At 48.4% G+C, this 12,530-nt stretch overlaps 5 non-coding genes and 4 pseudogenes across 5 annotated transcripts; all 9 read right to left on the minus strand.

The window, feature by feature from the left end:
- On the minus strand, nt 1-178 carry LOC142279254 (U2 spliceosomal RNA; annotated as a pseudogene; the record flags this gene model as incomplete).
- Nucleotides 179-862: 684 nt separating this feature from the next.
- LOC142279259 (U2 spliceosomal RNA) lies at nt 863-989 on the minus strand (annotated as a pseudogene).
- A 1,117-nt stretch (nt 990-2,106) lies between these two features.
- Nucleotides 2,107-2,297, minus strand: LOC142279233 (U2 spliceosomal RNA). The gene has a single exon (XR_012741923.1). It is a non-coding gene; the product is annotated as a U2 spliceosomal RNA (small nuclear RNA).
- Nucleotides 2,298-3,414: 1,117 nt separating this feature from the next.
- On the minus strand, nt 3,415-3,619 carry LOC142279251 (U2 spliceosomal RNA; annotated as a pseudogene).
- A 1,915-nt stretch (nt 3,620-5,534) lies between these two features.
- LOC142279246 (U2 spliceosomal RNA) lies at nt 5,535-5,725 on the minus strand. Its single transcript, XR_012741934.1, has one exon. It is a non-coding gene; the product is annotated as a U2 spliceosomal RNA (small nuclear RNA).
- A 1,116-nt stretch (nt 5,726-6,841) lies between these two features.
- Nucleotides 6,842-7,032, minus strand: LOC142279258 (U2 spliceosomal RNA). The gene has a single exon (XR_012741939.1). It is a non-coding gene; the product is annotated as a U2 spliceosomal RNA (small nuclear RNA).
- A 1,117-nt stretch (nt 7,033-8,149) lies between these two features.
- LOC142279261 (U2 spliceosomal RNA) lies at nt 8,150-8,340 on the minus strand. The gene has a single exon (XR_012741940.1). It is a non-coding gene; the product is annotated as a U2 spliceosomal RNA (small nuclear RNA).
- A 1,117-nt stretch (nt 8,341-9,457) lies between these two features.
- LOC142279252 (U2 spliceosomal RNA) lies at nt 9,458-9,662 on the minus strand (annotated as a pseudogene).
- Nucleotides 9,663-11,577: 1,915 nt separating this feature from the next.
- Nucleotides 11,578-11,770, minus strand: LOC142279248 (U2 spliceosomal RNA). The gene has a single exon (XR_012741936.1). It is a non-coding gene; the product is annotated as a U2 spliceosomal RNA (small nuclear RNA).
- Between the last annotated feature and the right edge of the window lie 760 nt (nt 11,771-12,530).

The following is a 12,530-nucleotide window of genomic DNA, read 5'->3' on the forward strand; positions in this document are numbered from 1 at the left end:
AGGTACTGCAATACCAGGTCAATGCGTGGAGTGGACAGAGCAAGCTCTTTTTCCATCTCCCTGTTCTAAAAATCCATTTAATATATGGTCCCCAGATAGGGGACGTATCAGATATTAAACTGATAAGAACAGATTTTTTGATTTAATGAAGCTTTCCAAAGCACCGCAAAAAATGCATGACCGAAGTCACACCAAAAACAGTGCAAAGGCTAGGATTCGTGTGGACCCCTCCGTGAGGAGAGGGTCCCCAAAAATCAACCCCGTCCCTCCGAGCCAGAAGGCCACAGCAAGGGTCAGGGATCTTCGGTGCTCCCCCAAGCCAAAGCCTGGTTGAGCCTTGTCGTTGCTCCCAGCGTCCACCCAGGCATTTTACCCAAGTGGAGTAGAGAGCTACTAGTTGTTGGTTTCGCAGCCGAAACTGCCCGGACCGTCAACCGGTGTTGGTTTCTCAGCCCAAGGCTAACCGGACCTCCAACCGGGTGTTGGTTTCTCAGCCGAAGCTGACCCGGACCTCCAACCGGGTGTTGGTTTCTCAGCCGAAGCTGACCCAGACCTCCAACCGGGTGTTGGTTTCTCAGCCGAAGCTGACCCGGACCTCCAACCGGGTGTTGGTTTCTCAGCCCAAAGCTGAACGGACCTCCGAACATGATTATAAAAATTTCCCTTCCTAGCCAGAAGGCCGGGATAGAGCAATATGCTCAGAAAGTATGAAAGGGCAAGGTACGGTGTGCTACAGAGCCCAAGGCTCGCCGGGGTCCCAAGCCAGCAAGCTCAGACTCACTCCAGGGTCGTCAGTCCTGGGGCACATTGCACCATAGCCCCCACACTTACTCAGTCTAATAGCCTCGATCCTGGTAGGGCCATGTTTTCCTCTAGATGAATATACTATACATCAAGAGTACTAGCAAGCGCAACCTTCCAGTGTGCATTGCATCTGCCGAGCCTCACAGATACTACACTTGATCTTAGCCAAAAGGCCGAGAAGCGATAACCAGAATTGGTTTGGGCCTCGAGTGGCACCCTGGCCTATGCCGGACACATCTTAGGGAGAGAGAGCGAGAGGGAGACAAACCCACGCCTACACAAGACATTTTGTCACCCAAGCCAACCCTTGAAAAGGCTGCTTTGCAGAGCAAAAACAAGAAGAATGGTGCGTTTTGCAGCCGCCGCCCACTGCAATGAATCTGAATAACTCCTCCTTTAGGGCGCAAGCAACTCCCCTCCCCCTTGCAGTCTTTCCAATTCACGATACAAAAAGACGGACAGGACAGGTTGCCTGACTTTCCGTCACTGCCACCCTTTGCCATCCTTACCCGTAGAAAGCCCTTTCATCATCCCCAAACCCTAATCTTTTCCCTTTCCTTCCCAGCCCCCAAACCCTGCCCTCTGTACCTTTCTCACCACCCGCTTCCCTTCTCCTGTCATCCCCCTACCACCCGGGAAAAAAAGAGATTGCCCCCTCCTTCCACTAGCCCACCCTCCCACCCAAAGAACAACTTCTTCTGCGCAGCTTGTTTTCTAGGCAGCAGCGCTATTGTGATGTCATCGGGGGGCATTGTGACAAGCCGCCAGTGTTCCGTCTCTTCATGTTGTGCACTGTTCAAACCGAAAATACATCAACAGGCAGGCTACAGAAAAGCTTACTAACAAAGGTTAGAGAGGGGCTTTCTCAGAGGGCTTTTTACAGTTTGTCTATTCCCAATTAGCCGGTTTAGTATACTTAATGAAAGTACTAATTCTTTCATAGGCCGCCCATTCTTAGTATTTGACGTTCAGGTAACAACAGGTAACTTTATTTGGAGTGGAAGCAGAGAGATAACACCAGATGCCAATTGTAGATCCTCTCACACCTGTGGTCACTGCAGCATCTGACTCCACTTTGTCCAAAAGGGATCTATTCCATTCAATTACACATGATCTAGATTAGACTGACAACAAGATACTGCACGGGACATAGCAGAGTTGGTGAAGTTGAGTGGTGATGAGTTTGCTATTTGGATGAATAAAGCAAGTAAAAAGTGTGTTAGATAAAAATTCATTTCAATTCGCTAATCGGGCTAATATGAATCAGGTGAATCGAGTTCTGCTTTTGGAAACTGGGTTAAGAAGGGGTGCACCGTTCCTGGAGGTACTGCAATACCAGGTCAATGCGTGGAGTGGACAGAGCAAGCTCTTTTTCCATCTCCCTGTTCTAAAAATCCATTTAATATATGGTCCCCAGATAGGGGACGTATCAGATATTAAACTGATAAGAACAGATACTACACTTGATCTTAGCCAAAAGGCCGAGAAGCGATAACCAGAATTGGTTTGGGCCTCGAGTGGCACCCTGGCCTATGCCGGACACATCTTAGGGAGAGAGAGCGAGAGGGAGACAAACCCACGCCTACACAAGACATTTTGTCACCCAAGCCAACCCTTGAAAAGGCTGCTTTGCAGAGCAAAAACAAGAAGAATGGTGCGTTTTGCAGCCGCCGCCCACTGCAATGAATCTGAATAACTCCTCCTTTAGGGCGCAAGCAACTCCCCTCCCCCTTGCAGTCTTTCCAATTCACGATACAAAAAGACGGACAGGACAGGTTGCCTGACTTTCCGTCACTGCCACCCTTTGCCATCCTTACCCGTAGAAAGCCCTTTCATCATCCCCAAACCCTAATCTTTTCCCTTTCCTTCCCAGCCCCCAAACCCTGCCCTCTGTACCTTTCTCACCACCCGCTTCCCTTCTCCTGTCATCCCCCTACCACCCGGGAAAAAAAGAGATTGCCCCCTCCTTCCACTAGCCCACCCTCCCACCCAAAGAACAACTTCTTCTGCGCAGCTTGTTTTCTAGGCAGCAGCGCTATTGTGATGTCATCGGGGGGCATTGTGACAAGCCGCCAGTGTTCCGTCTCTTCATGTTGTGCACTGTTCAAACCGAAAATACATCAACAGGCAGGCTACAGAAAAGCTTACTAACAAAGGTTAGAGAGGGGCTTTCTCAGAGGGCTTTTTACAGTTTGTCTATTCCCAATTAGCCGGTTTAGTATACTTAATGAAAGTACTAATTCTTTCATAGGCCGCCCATTCTTAGTATTTGACGTTCAGGTAACAACAGGTAACTTTATTTGGAGTGGAAGCAGAGAGATAACACCAGATGCCAATTGTAGATCCTCTCACACCTGTGGTCACTGCAGCATCTGACTCCACTTTGTCCAAAAGGGATCTATTCCATTCAATTACACATGATCTAGATTAGACTGACAACAAGATACTGCACGGGACATAGCAGAGTTGGTGAAGTTGAGTGGTGATGAGTTTGCTATTTGGATGAATAAAGCAAGTAAAAAGTGTGTTAGATAAAAATTCATTTCAATTCGCTAATCGGGCTAATATGAATCAGGTGAATCGAGTTCTGCTTTTGGAAACTGGGTTAAGAAGGGGTGCACCGTTCCTGGAGGTACTGCAATACCAGGTCAATGCGTGGAGTGGACAGAGCAAGCTCTTTTTCCATCTCCCTGTTCTAAAAATCCATTTAATATATGGTCCCCAGATAGGGGACGTATCAGATATTAAACTGATAAGAACAGATTTTTGATTTAATGATTTAATGAAGCTTTCCAAAGCACCACAAAAAATGCATTACCGAAGTCACACCAAAAACAGTGCAAAGGCTAGGATTCGTGTGGACCCCACCGTGAGGAGAGGGTCCCCAAAAATCAACCCCGTCCCTCCGAGCCAGAAGGCCACAGCAAGGGTCAGGGATCTTCGGTGCTCCCCCAAGCCGAAGCCTGGTTGAGCCTTGTCGTTGCTCCCAGCGTCCACCCAGGCATCTTACCCAAGTGGAGTAGAGAGCTACTAGTTGTTGGTTTCGCAACCGAAACTGCCCGGACCGTCAACCGGTGTTGGTTTCTCAGCCCAAGGCTAACCGGACCTCCAACCGGGTGTTGGTTTCTCAGCCGAAGCTGACCCAGACCTCCAACCGGGTGTTGGTTTCTCAGCCGAAGCTGACCCGGACCTCCAACCGGGTGTTAGTTTCTTAGCCCAAAGCTGACCAGACCTCCGACCGGGATTATAAAAATTTCCCTTCCTAGCCAGAAGGCCGGGATAGGGTAATATGCTCAAAAAGTATGAAAAGGCAAGGTACGGTGTGCTACAGAGCCCAAGGCTTGCCGGGGTCCCAAGCCAGCAAGCTCAGACTCACTCCAGGGTCGTCAGTCCTGGGGCACGTTGTACCATAGCCCCCCACCCTTACTCAGTCTAATAGCCTCGATCCTGGTAGGGCCATGTTTTCCTCTAGATGAATATACTATCCACCCAGAGTACTAGCAAGCGCAACCTTCCAGTGTGCATTGTATCATTGTACTAAGGTGGCCTGGAGCTTAAACCACCTCTTCGAACAACACTACACTTGATCTTAGCCAAAAGGCCGAGAAGCGATAACCAGAATTGGTTTGGGCCTCGAGTGGCACCCTGGCCTATGCCGGACACATCTTAGGGAGAGAGAGCGAGAGGGAGACAAACCCACGCCTACACAAGACATTTTGTCACCCAAGCCAACCCTTGAAAAGGCTGCTTTGCAGAGCAAAAACAAGAAGAATGGTGCGTTTTGCAGCCGCCGCCCACTGCAATGAATCTGAATAACTCCTCCTTTAGGGCGCAAGCAACTCCCCTCCCCCTTGCAGTCTTTCCAATTCACGATACAAAAAGACGGACAGGACAGGTTGCCTGACTTTCCGTCACTGCCACCCTTTGCCATCCTTACCCGTAGAAAGCCCTTTCATCATCCCCAAACCCTAATCTTTTCCCTTTCCTTCCCAGCCCCCAAACCCTGCCCTCTGTACCTTTCTCACCACCCGCTTCCCTTCTCCTGTCATCCCCCTACCACCCGGGAAAAAAAGAGATTGCCCCCTCCTTCCACTAGCCCACCCTCCCACCCAAAGAACAACTTCTTCTGCGCAGCTTGTTTTCTAGGCAGCAGCGCTATTGTGATGTCATCGGGGGGCATTGTGACAAGCCGCCAGTGTTCCGTCTCTTCATGTTGTGCACTGTTCAAACCGAAAATACATCAACAGGCAGGCTACAGAAAAGCTTACTAACAAAGGTTAGAGAGGGGCTTTCTCAGAGGGCTTTTTACAGTTTGTCTATTCCCAATTAGCCGGTTTAGTATACTTAATGAAAGTACTAATTCTTTCATAGGCCGCCCATTCTTAGTATTTGACGTTCAGGTAACAACAGGTAACTTTATTTGGAGTGGAAGCAGAGAGATAACACCAGATGCCAATTGTAGATCCTCTCACACCTGTGGTCACTGCAGCATCTGACTCCACTTTGTCCAAAAGGGATCTATTCCATTCAATTACACATGATCTAGATTAGACTGACAACAAGATACTGCACGGGACATAGCAGAGTTGGTGAGGTTGAGTGGTGATGAGTTTGCTATTTGGATGAATAAAGCAAGTAAAAAGTGTGTTAGATAAAAATTCATTTCAATTCGCTAATCGGGCTAATATGAATCAGGTGAATCGAGTTCTGCTTTTGGAAACTGGGTTAAGAAGGGGTGCACCGTTCCTGGAGGTACTGCAATACCAGGTCAATGCGTGGAGTGGACAGAGCAAGCTCTTTTTCCATCTCCCTGTTCTAAAAATCCATTTAATATATGGTCCCCAGATAGGGGACGTATCAGATATTAAACTGATAAGAACAGATACTACACTTGATCTTAGCCAAAAGGCCGAGAAGCGATAACCAGAATTGGTTTGGGCCTCGAGTGGCACCCTGGCCTATGCCGGACACATCTTAGGGAGAGAGAGCGAGAGGGAGACAAACCCATGCCTACACAAGACATTTTGTCACCCAAGCCAACCCTTGAAAAGGCTGCTTTGCAGAGCAAAAACAAGAAGAATGGTGCGTTTTGCAGCCGCCGCCCACTGCAATGAATCTGAATAACTCCTCCTTTAGGGCGCAAGCAACTCCCCTCCCCCTTGCAGTCTTTCCAATTCACGATACAAAAAGACGGACAGGACAGGTTGCCTGACTTTCCGTCACTGCCACCCTTTGCCATCCTTACCCGTAGAAAGCCCTTTCATCATCCCCAAACCCTAATCTTTTCCCTTTCCTTCCCAGCCCCCAAACCCTGCCCTCTGTACCTTTCTCACCACCCGCTTCCCTTCTCCTGTCATCCCCCTACCACCCGGGAAAAAAAGAGATTGCCCCCTCCTTCCACTAGCCCACCCTCCCACCCAAAGAACAACTTCTTCTGCGCAGCTTGTTTTCTAGGCAGCAGCGCTATTGTGATGTCATCGGGGGCATTGTGACAAGCCGCCAGTGTTCCGTCTCTTCATGTTGTGCACTGTTCAAACCGAAAATACATCAACAGGCAGGCTACAGAAAAGCTTACTAACAAAGGTTAGAGAGGGGCTTTCTCAGAGGGCTTTTTACAGTTTGTCTATTCCCAATTAGCCGGTTTAGTATACTTAATGAAAGTACTAATTCTTTCATAGGCCGCCCATTCTTAGTATTTGACGTTCAGGTAACAACAGGTAACTTTATTTGGAGTGGAAGCAGAGAGATAACACCAGATGCCAATTGTAGATCCTCTCACACCTGTGGTCACTGCAGCATCTGACTCCACTTTGTCCAAAAGGGATCTATTCCATTCAATTACACATGATCTAGATTAGACTGACAACAAGATACTGCACGGGACATAGCAGAGTTGGTGAAGTTGAGTGGTGATGAGTTTGCTATTTGGATGAATAAAGCAAGTAAAAAGTGTGTTAGATAAAAATTCATTTCAATTCGCTAATCGGGCTAATATGAATCAGGTGAATCGAGTTCTGCTTTTGGAAACTGGGTTAAGAAGGGGTGCACCGTTCCTGGAGGTACTGCAATACCAGGTCAATGCGTGGAGTGGACAGAGCAAGCTCTTTTTCCATCTCCCTGTTCTAAAAATCCATTTAATATATGGTCCCCAGATAGGGGACGTATCAGATATTAAACTGATAAGAACAGATACTACACTTGATCTTAGCCAAAAGGCCGAGAAGCGATAACCAGAATTGGTTTGGGCCTCGAGTGGCACCCTGGCCTATGCCGGACACATCTTAGGGAGAGAGAGCGAGAGGGAGACAAACCCACGCCTACACAAGACATTTTGTCACCCAAGCCAACCCTTGAAAAGGCTGCTTTGCAGAGCAAAAACAAGAAGAATGGTGCGTTTTGCAGCCGCCGCCCACTGCAATGAATCTGAATAACTCCTCCTTTAGGGCGCAAGCAACTCCCCTCCCCCTTGCAGTCTTTCCAATTCACGATACAAAAAGACGGACAGGACAGGTTGCCTGACTTTCCGTCACTGCCACCCTTTGCCATCCTTACCCGTAGAAAGCCCTTTCATCATCCCCAAACCCTAATCTTTTCCCTTTCCTTCCCAGCCCCCAAACCCTGCCCTCTGTACCTTTCTCACCACCCGCTTCCCTTCTCCTGTCATCCCCCTACCACCCGGGAAAAAAAGAGATTGCCCCCTCCTTCCACTAGCCCACCCTCCCACCCAAAGAACAACTTCTTCTGCGCAGCTTGTTTTCTAGGCAGCAGCGCTATTGTGATGTCATCGGGGGGCATTGTGACAAGCCGCCAGTGTTCCGTCTCTTCATGTTGTGCACTGTTCAAACCGAAAATACATCAACAGGCAGGCTACAGAAAAGCTTACTAACAAAGGTTAGAGAGGGGCTTTCTCAGAGGGCTTTTTACAGTTTGTCTATTCCCAATTAGCCGGTTTAGTATACTTAATGAAAGTACTAATTCTTTCATAGGCCGCCCATTCTTAGTATTTGACGTTCAGGTAACAACAGGTAACTTTATTTGGAGTGGAAGCAGAGAGATAACACCAGATGCCAATTGTAGATCCTCTCACACCTGTGGTCACTGCAGCATCTGACTCCACTTTGTCCAAAAGGGATCTATTCCATTCAATTACACATGATCTAGATTAGACTGACAACAAGATACTGCACGGGACATAGCAGAGTTGGTGAAGTTGAGTGGTGATGAGTTTGCTATTTGGATGAATAAAGCAAGTAAAAAGTGTGTTAGATAAAAATTCATTTCAATTCGCTAATCGGGCTAATATGAATCAGGTGAATCGAGTTCTGCTTTTGGAAACTGGGTTAAGAAGGGGTGCACCGTTCCTGGAGGTACTGCAATACCAGGTCAATGCGTGGAGTGGACAGAGCAAGCTCTTTTTCCATCTCCCTGTTCTAAAAATCCATTTAATATATGGTCCCCAGATAGGGGACGTATCAGATATTAAACTGATAAGAACAGATACTACACTTGATCTTAGCCAAAAGGCCGAGAAGCGATAACCAGAATTGGTTTGGGCCTCGAGTGGCACCCTGGCCTATGCCGGACACATCTTAGGGAGAGAGAGCGAGAGGGAGACAAACCCACGCCTACACAAGACATTTTGTCACCCAAGCCAACCCTTGAAAAGGCTGCTTTGCAGAGCAAAAACAAGAAGAATGGTGCGTTTTGCAGCCGCCGCCCACTGCAATGAATCTGAATAACTCCTCCTTTAGGGCGCAAGCAACTCCCCTCCCCCTTGCAGTCTTTCCAATTCACGATACAAAAAGACGGACAGGACAGGTTGCCTGACTTTCCGTCACTGCCACCCTTTGCCATCCTTACCCGTAGAAAGCCCTTTCATCATCCCCAAACCCTAATCTTTTCCCTTTCCTTCCCAGCCCCCAAACCCTGCCCTCTGTACCTTTCTCACCACCCGCTTCCCTTCTCCTGTCATCCCCCTACCACCCGGGAAAAAAAGAGATTGCCCCCTCCTTCCACTAGCCCACCCTCCCACCCAAAGAACAACTTCTTCTGCGCAGCTTGTTTTCTAGGCAGCAGCGCTATTGTGATGTCATCGGGGGGCATTGTGACAAGCCGCCAGTGTTCCGTCTCTTCATGTTGTGCACTGTTCAAACCGAAAATACATCAACAGGCAGGCTACAGAAAAGCTTACTAACAAAGGTTAGAGAGGGGCTTTCTCAGAGGGCTTTTTACAGTTTGTCTATTCCCAATTAGCCGGTTTAGTATACTTAATGAAAGTACTAATTCTTTCATAGGCCGCCCATTCTTAGTATTTGACGTTCAGGTAACAACAGGTAACTTTATTTGGAGTGGAAGCAGAGAGATAACACCAGATGCCAATTGTAGATCCTCTCACACCTGTGGTCACTGCAGCATCTGACTCCACTTTGTCCAAAAGGGATCTATTCCATTCAATTACACATGATCTAGATTAGACTGACAACAAGATACTGCACGGGACATAGCAGAGTTGGTGAAGTTGAGTGGTGATGAGTTTGCTATTTGGATGAATAAAGCAAGTAAAAAGTGTGTTAGATAAAAATTCATTTCAATTCGCTAATCGGGCTAATATGAATCAGGTGAATCGAGTTCTGCTTTTGGAAACTGGGTTAAGAAGGGGTGCACCGTTCCTGGAGGTACTGCAATACCAGGTCAATGCGTGGAGTGGACAGAGCAAGCTCTTTTTCCATCTCCCTGTTCTAAAAATCCATTTAATATATGGTCCCCAGATAGGGGACGTATCAGATATTAAACTGATAAGAACAGATTTTTGATTTAATGATTTAATGAAGCTTTCCAAAGCACCACAAAAAATGCATTACCGAAGTCACACCAAAAACAGTGCAAAGGCTAGGATTCGTGTGGACCCCACCGTGAGGAGAGGGTCCCCAAAAATCAACCCCGTCCCTCCGAGCCAGAAGGCCACAGCAAGGGTCAGGGATCTTCGGTGCTCCCCCAAGCCGAAGCCTGGTTGAGCCTTGTCGTTGCTCCCAGCGTCCACCCAGGCATCTTACCCAAGTGGAGTAGAGAGCTACTAGTTGTTGGTTTCGCAACCGAAACTGCCCGGACCGTCAACCGGTGTTGGTTTCTCAGCCCAAGGCTAACCGGACCTCCAACCGGGTGTTGGTTTCTCAGCCGAAGCTGACCCAGACCTCCAACCGGGTGTTGGTTTCTCAGCCGAAGCTGACCCGGACCTCCAACCGGGTGTTAGTTTCTTAGCCCAAAGCTGACCAGACCTCCGACCGGGATTATAAAAATTTCCCTTCCTAGCCAGAAGGCCGGGATAGGGTAATATGCTCAAAAAGTATGAAAAGGCAAGGTACGGTGTGCTACAGAGCCCAAGGCTTGCCGGGGTCCCAAGCCAGCAAGCTCAGACTCACTCCAGGGTCGTCAGTCCTGGGGCACGTTGTACCATAGCCCCCCACCCTTACTCAGTCTAATAGCCTCGATCCTGGTAGGGCCATGTTTTCCTCTAGATGAATATACTATCCACCCAGAGTACTAGCAAGCGCAACCTTCCAGTGTGCATTGTATCATTGTACTAAGGTGGCCTGGAGCTTAAACCACCTCTTCGAACAACACTACACTTGATCTTAGCCAAAAGGCCGAGAAGCGATAACCAGAATTGGTTTGGGCCTCGAGTGGCACCCTGGCCTATGCCGGACACATCTTAGGGAGAGAGAGCGAGAGGGAGACAAACCCACGCCTACACAAGACATTTTGTCACCCAAGCCAACCCTTGAAAAGGCTGCTTTGCAGAGCAAAAACAAGAAGAATGGTGCGTTTTGCAGCCGCCGCCCACTGCAATGAATCTGAATAACTCCTCCTTTAGGGCGCAAGCAACTCCCCTCCCCCTTGCAGTCTTTCCAATTCACGATACAAAAAGACGGACAGGACAGGTTGCCTGACTTTCCGTCACTGCCACCCTTTGCCATCCTTACCCGTAGAAAGCCCTTTCATCATCCCCAAACCCTAATCTTTTCCCTTTCCTTCCCAGCCCCCAAACCCTGCCCTCTGTACCTTTCTCACCACCCGCTTCCCTTCTCCTGTCATCCCCCTACCACCCGGGAAAAAAAGAGATTGCCCCCTCCTTCCACTAGCCCACCCTCCCACCCAAAGAACAACTTCTTCTGCGCAGCTTGTTTTCTAGGCAGCAGCGCTATTGTGATGTCATCGGGGGGCATTGTGACAAGCCGCCAGTGTTCCGTCTCTTCATGTTGTGCACTGTTCAAACCGAAAATACATCAACAGGCAGGCTACAGAAAAGCTTACTAACAAAGGTTAGAGAGGGGCTTTCTCAGAGGGCTTTTTACAGTTTGTCTATTCCCAATTAGCCGGTTTAGTATACTTAATGAAAGTACTAATTCTTTCATAGGCCGCCCATTCTTAGTATTTGACGTTCAGGTAACAACAGGTAACTTTATTTGGAGTGGAAGCAGAGAGATAACACCAGATGCCAATTGTAGATCCTCTCACACCTGTGGTCACTGCAGCATCTGACTCCACTTTGTCCAAAAGGGATCTATTCCATTCAATTACACATGATCTAGATTAGACTGACAACAAGATACTGCACGGGACATAGCAGAGTTGGTGAGGTTGAGTGGTGATGAGTTTGCTATTTGGATGAATAAAGCAAGTAAAAAGTGTGTTAGATAAAAATTCATTTCAATTCGCTAATCGGGCTAATATGAATCAGGTGAATCGAGTTCTGCTTTTGGAAACTGGGTTAAGAAGGGGTGCACCGTTCCTGGAGGTACTGCAATACCAGGTCAATGCGTGGAGTGGACAGAGCAAGCTCTTTTTCCATCTCCCTGTTCTAAAAATCCATTTAATATATGGTCCCCAGATAGGGGACGTATCAGATATTAAACTGATAAGAACAGATTTTTGATTTAATGAAGCTTTCCAAAGCACCACAAAAAATGCATGACCGAAGTCACACCAAAAACAGTGCAAAGGCTAGGATTCGTGTGGACCCCACCGTGAGGAGAGGGTCCCCAAAAATCAACCCCGTCCCTCCGAGCCAGAAGGCCACAGCAAGGGTCAGGGATCTTCGGTGCTCCCCCAAGCCGAAGCCTGGTTGAGCCTTGTCGTTGCTCCCAGCGTCCACCCAGGCATCTTACCCAAGTGGAGTAGAGAGCTACTAGTTGTTGGTTTCGCAGCCGAAACTGCCCGGACCATCAACCGGTGTTGGTTTCTCAGCCCAAGGCTAACCGGACCTCCAACCGGGTGTTGGTTTCTCAGCCGAAGCTGACCCAGACCTCCAACCGGGTGTTGGTTTCTCAGCCGAAGCTGACCCGGACCTCCAACCGGGTGTTAGTTTCTCAGCCCAAAGCTGACCAGACCTCCGACCGGGATTATAAAAATTTCCCTTCCTAGCCAGAAGGCCGGGATAGGGTAATATGCTCAAAAAGTATGAAAAGGCAAGGTACGGTGTGCTACAGAGCCCAAGGCTTGCCGGGGTCCCAAGCCAGCAAGCTCAGACTCACTCCAGGGTCGTCAGTCCTGGGGCACGTTGTACCATAGCCCCCCACCCTTACTCAGTCTAATAGCCTCAATCCTGGTAGGGCCATGTTTTCCTCTAGATGAATATACTATCCACCCAGAGTACTAGCAAGCGCAACCTTCCAGTGTGCATTGTATCATTGTACTAAGGTGGCCTGGAGCTTAAACCACCTCTTCGA

Source organism: Anomaloglossus baeobatrachus, unplaced genomic scaffold (assembly GCF_048569485.1).
Source record: "Anomaloglossus baeobatrachus isolate aAnoBae1 unplaced genomic scaffold, aAnoBae1.hap1 Scaffold_4284, whole genome shotgun sequence".
Lineage (NCBI taxonomy): Eukaryota > Metazoa > Chordata > Amphibia > Anura > Aromobatidae > Anomaloglossus > Anomaloglossus baeobatrachus.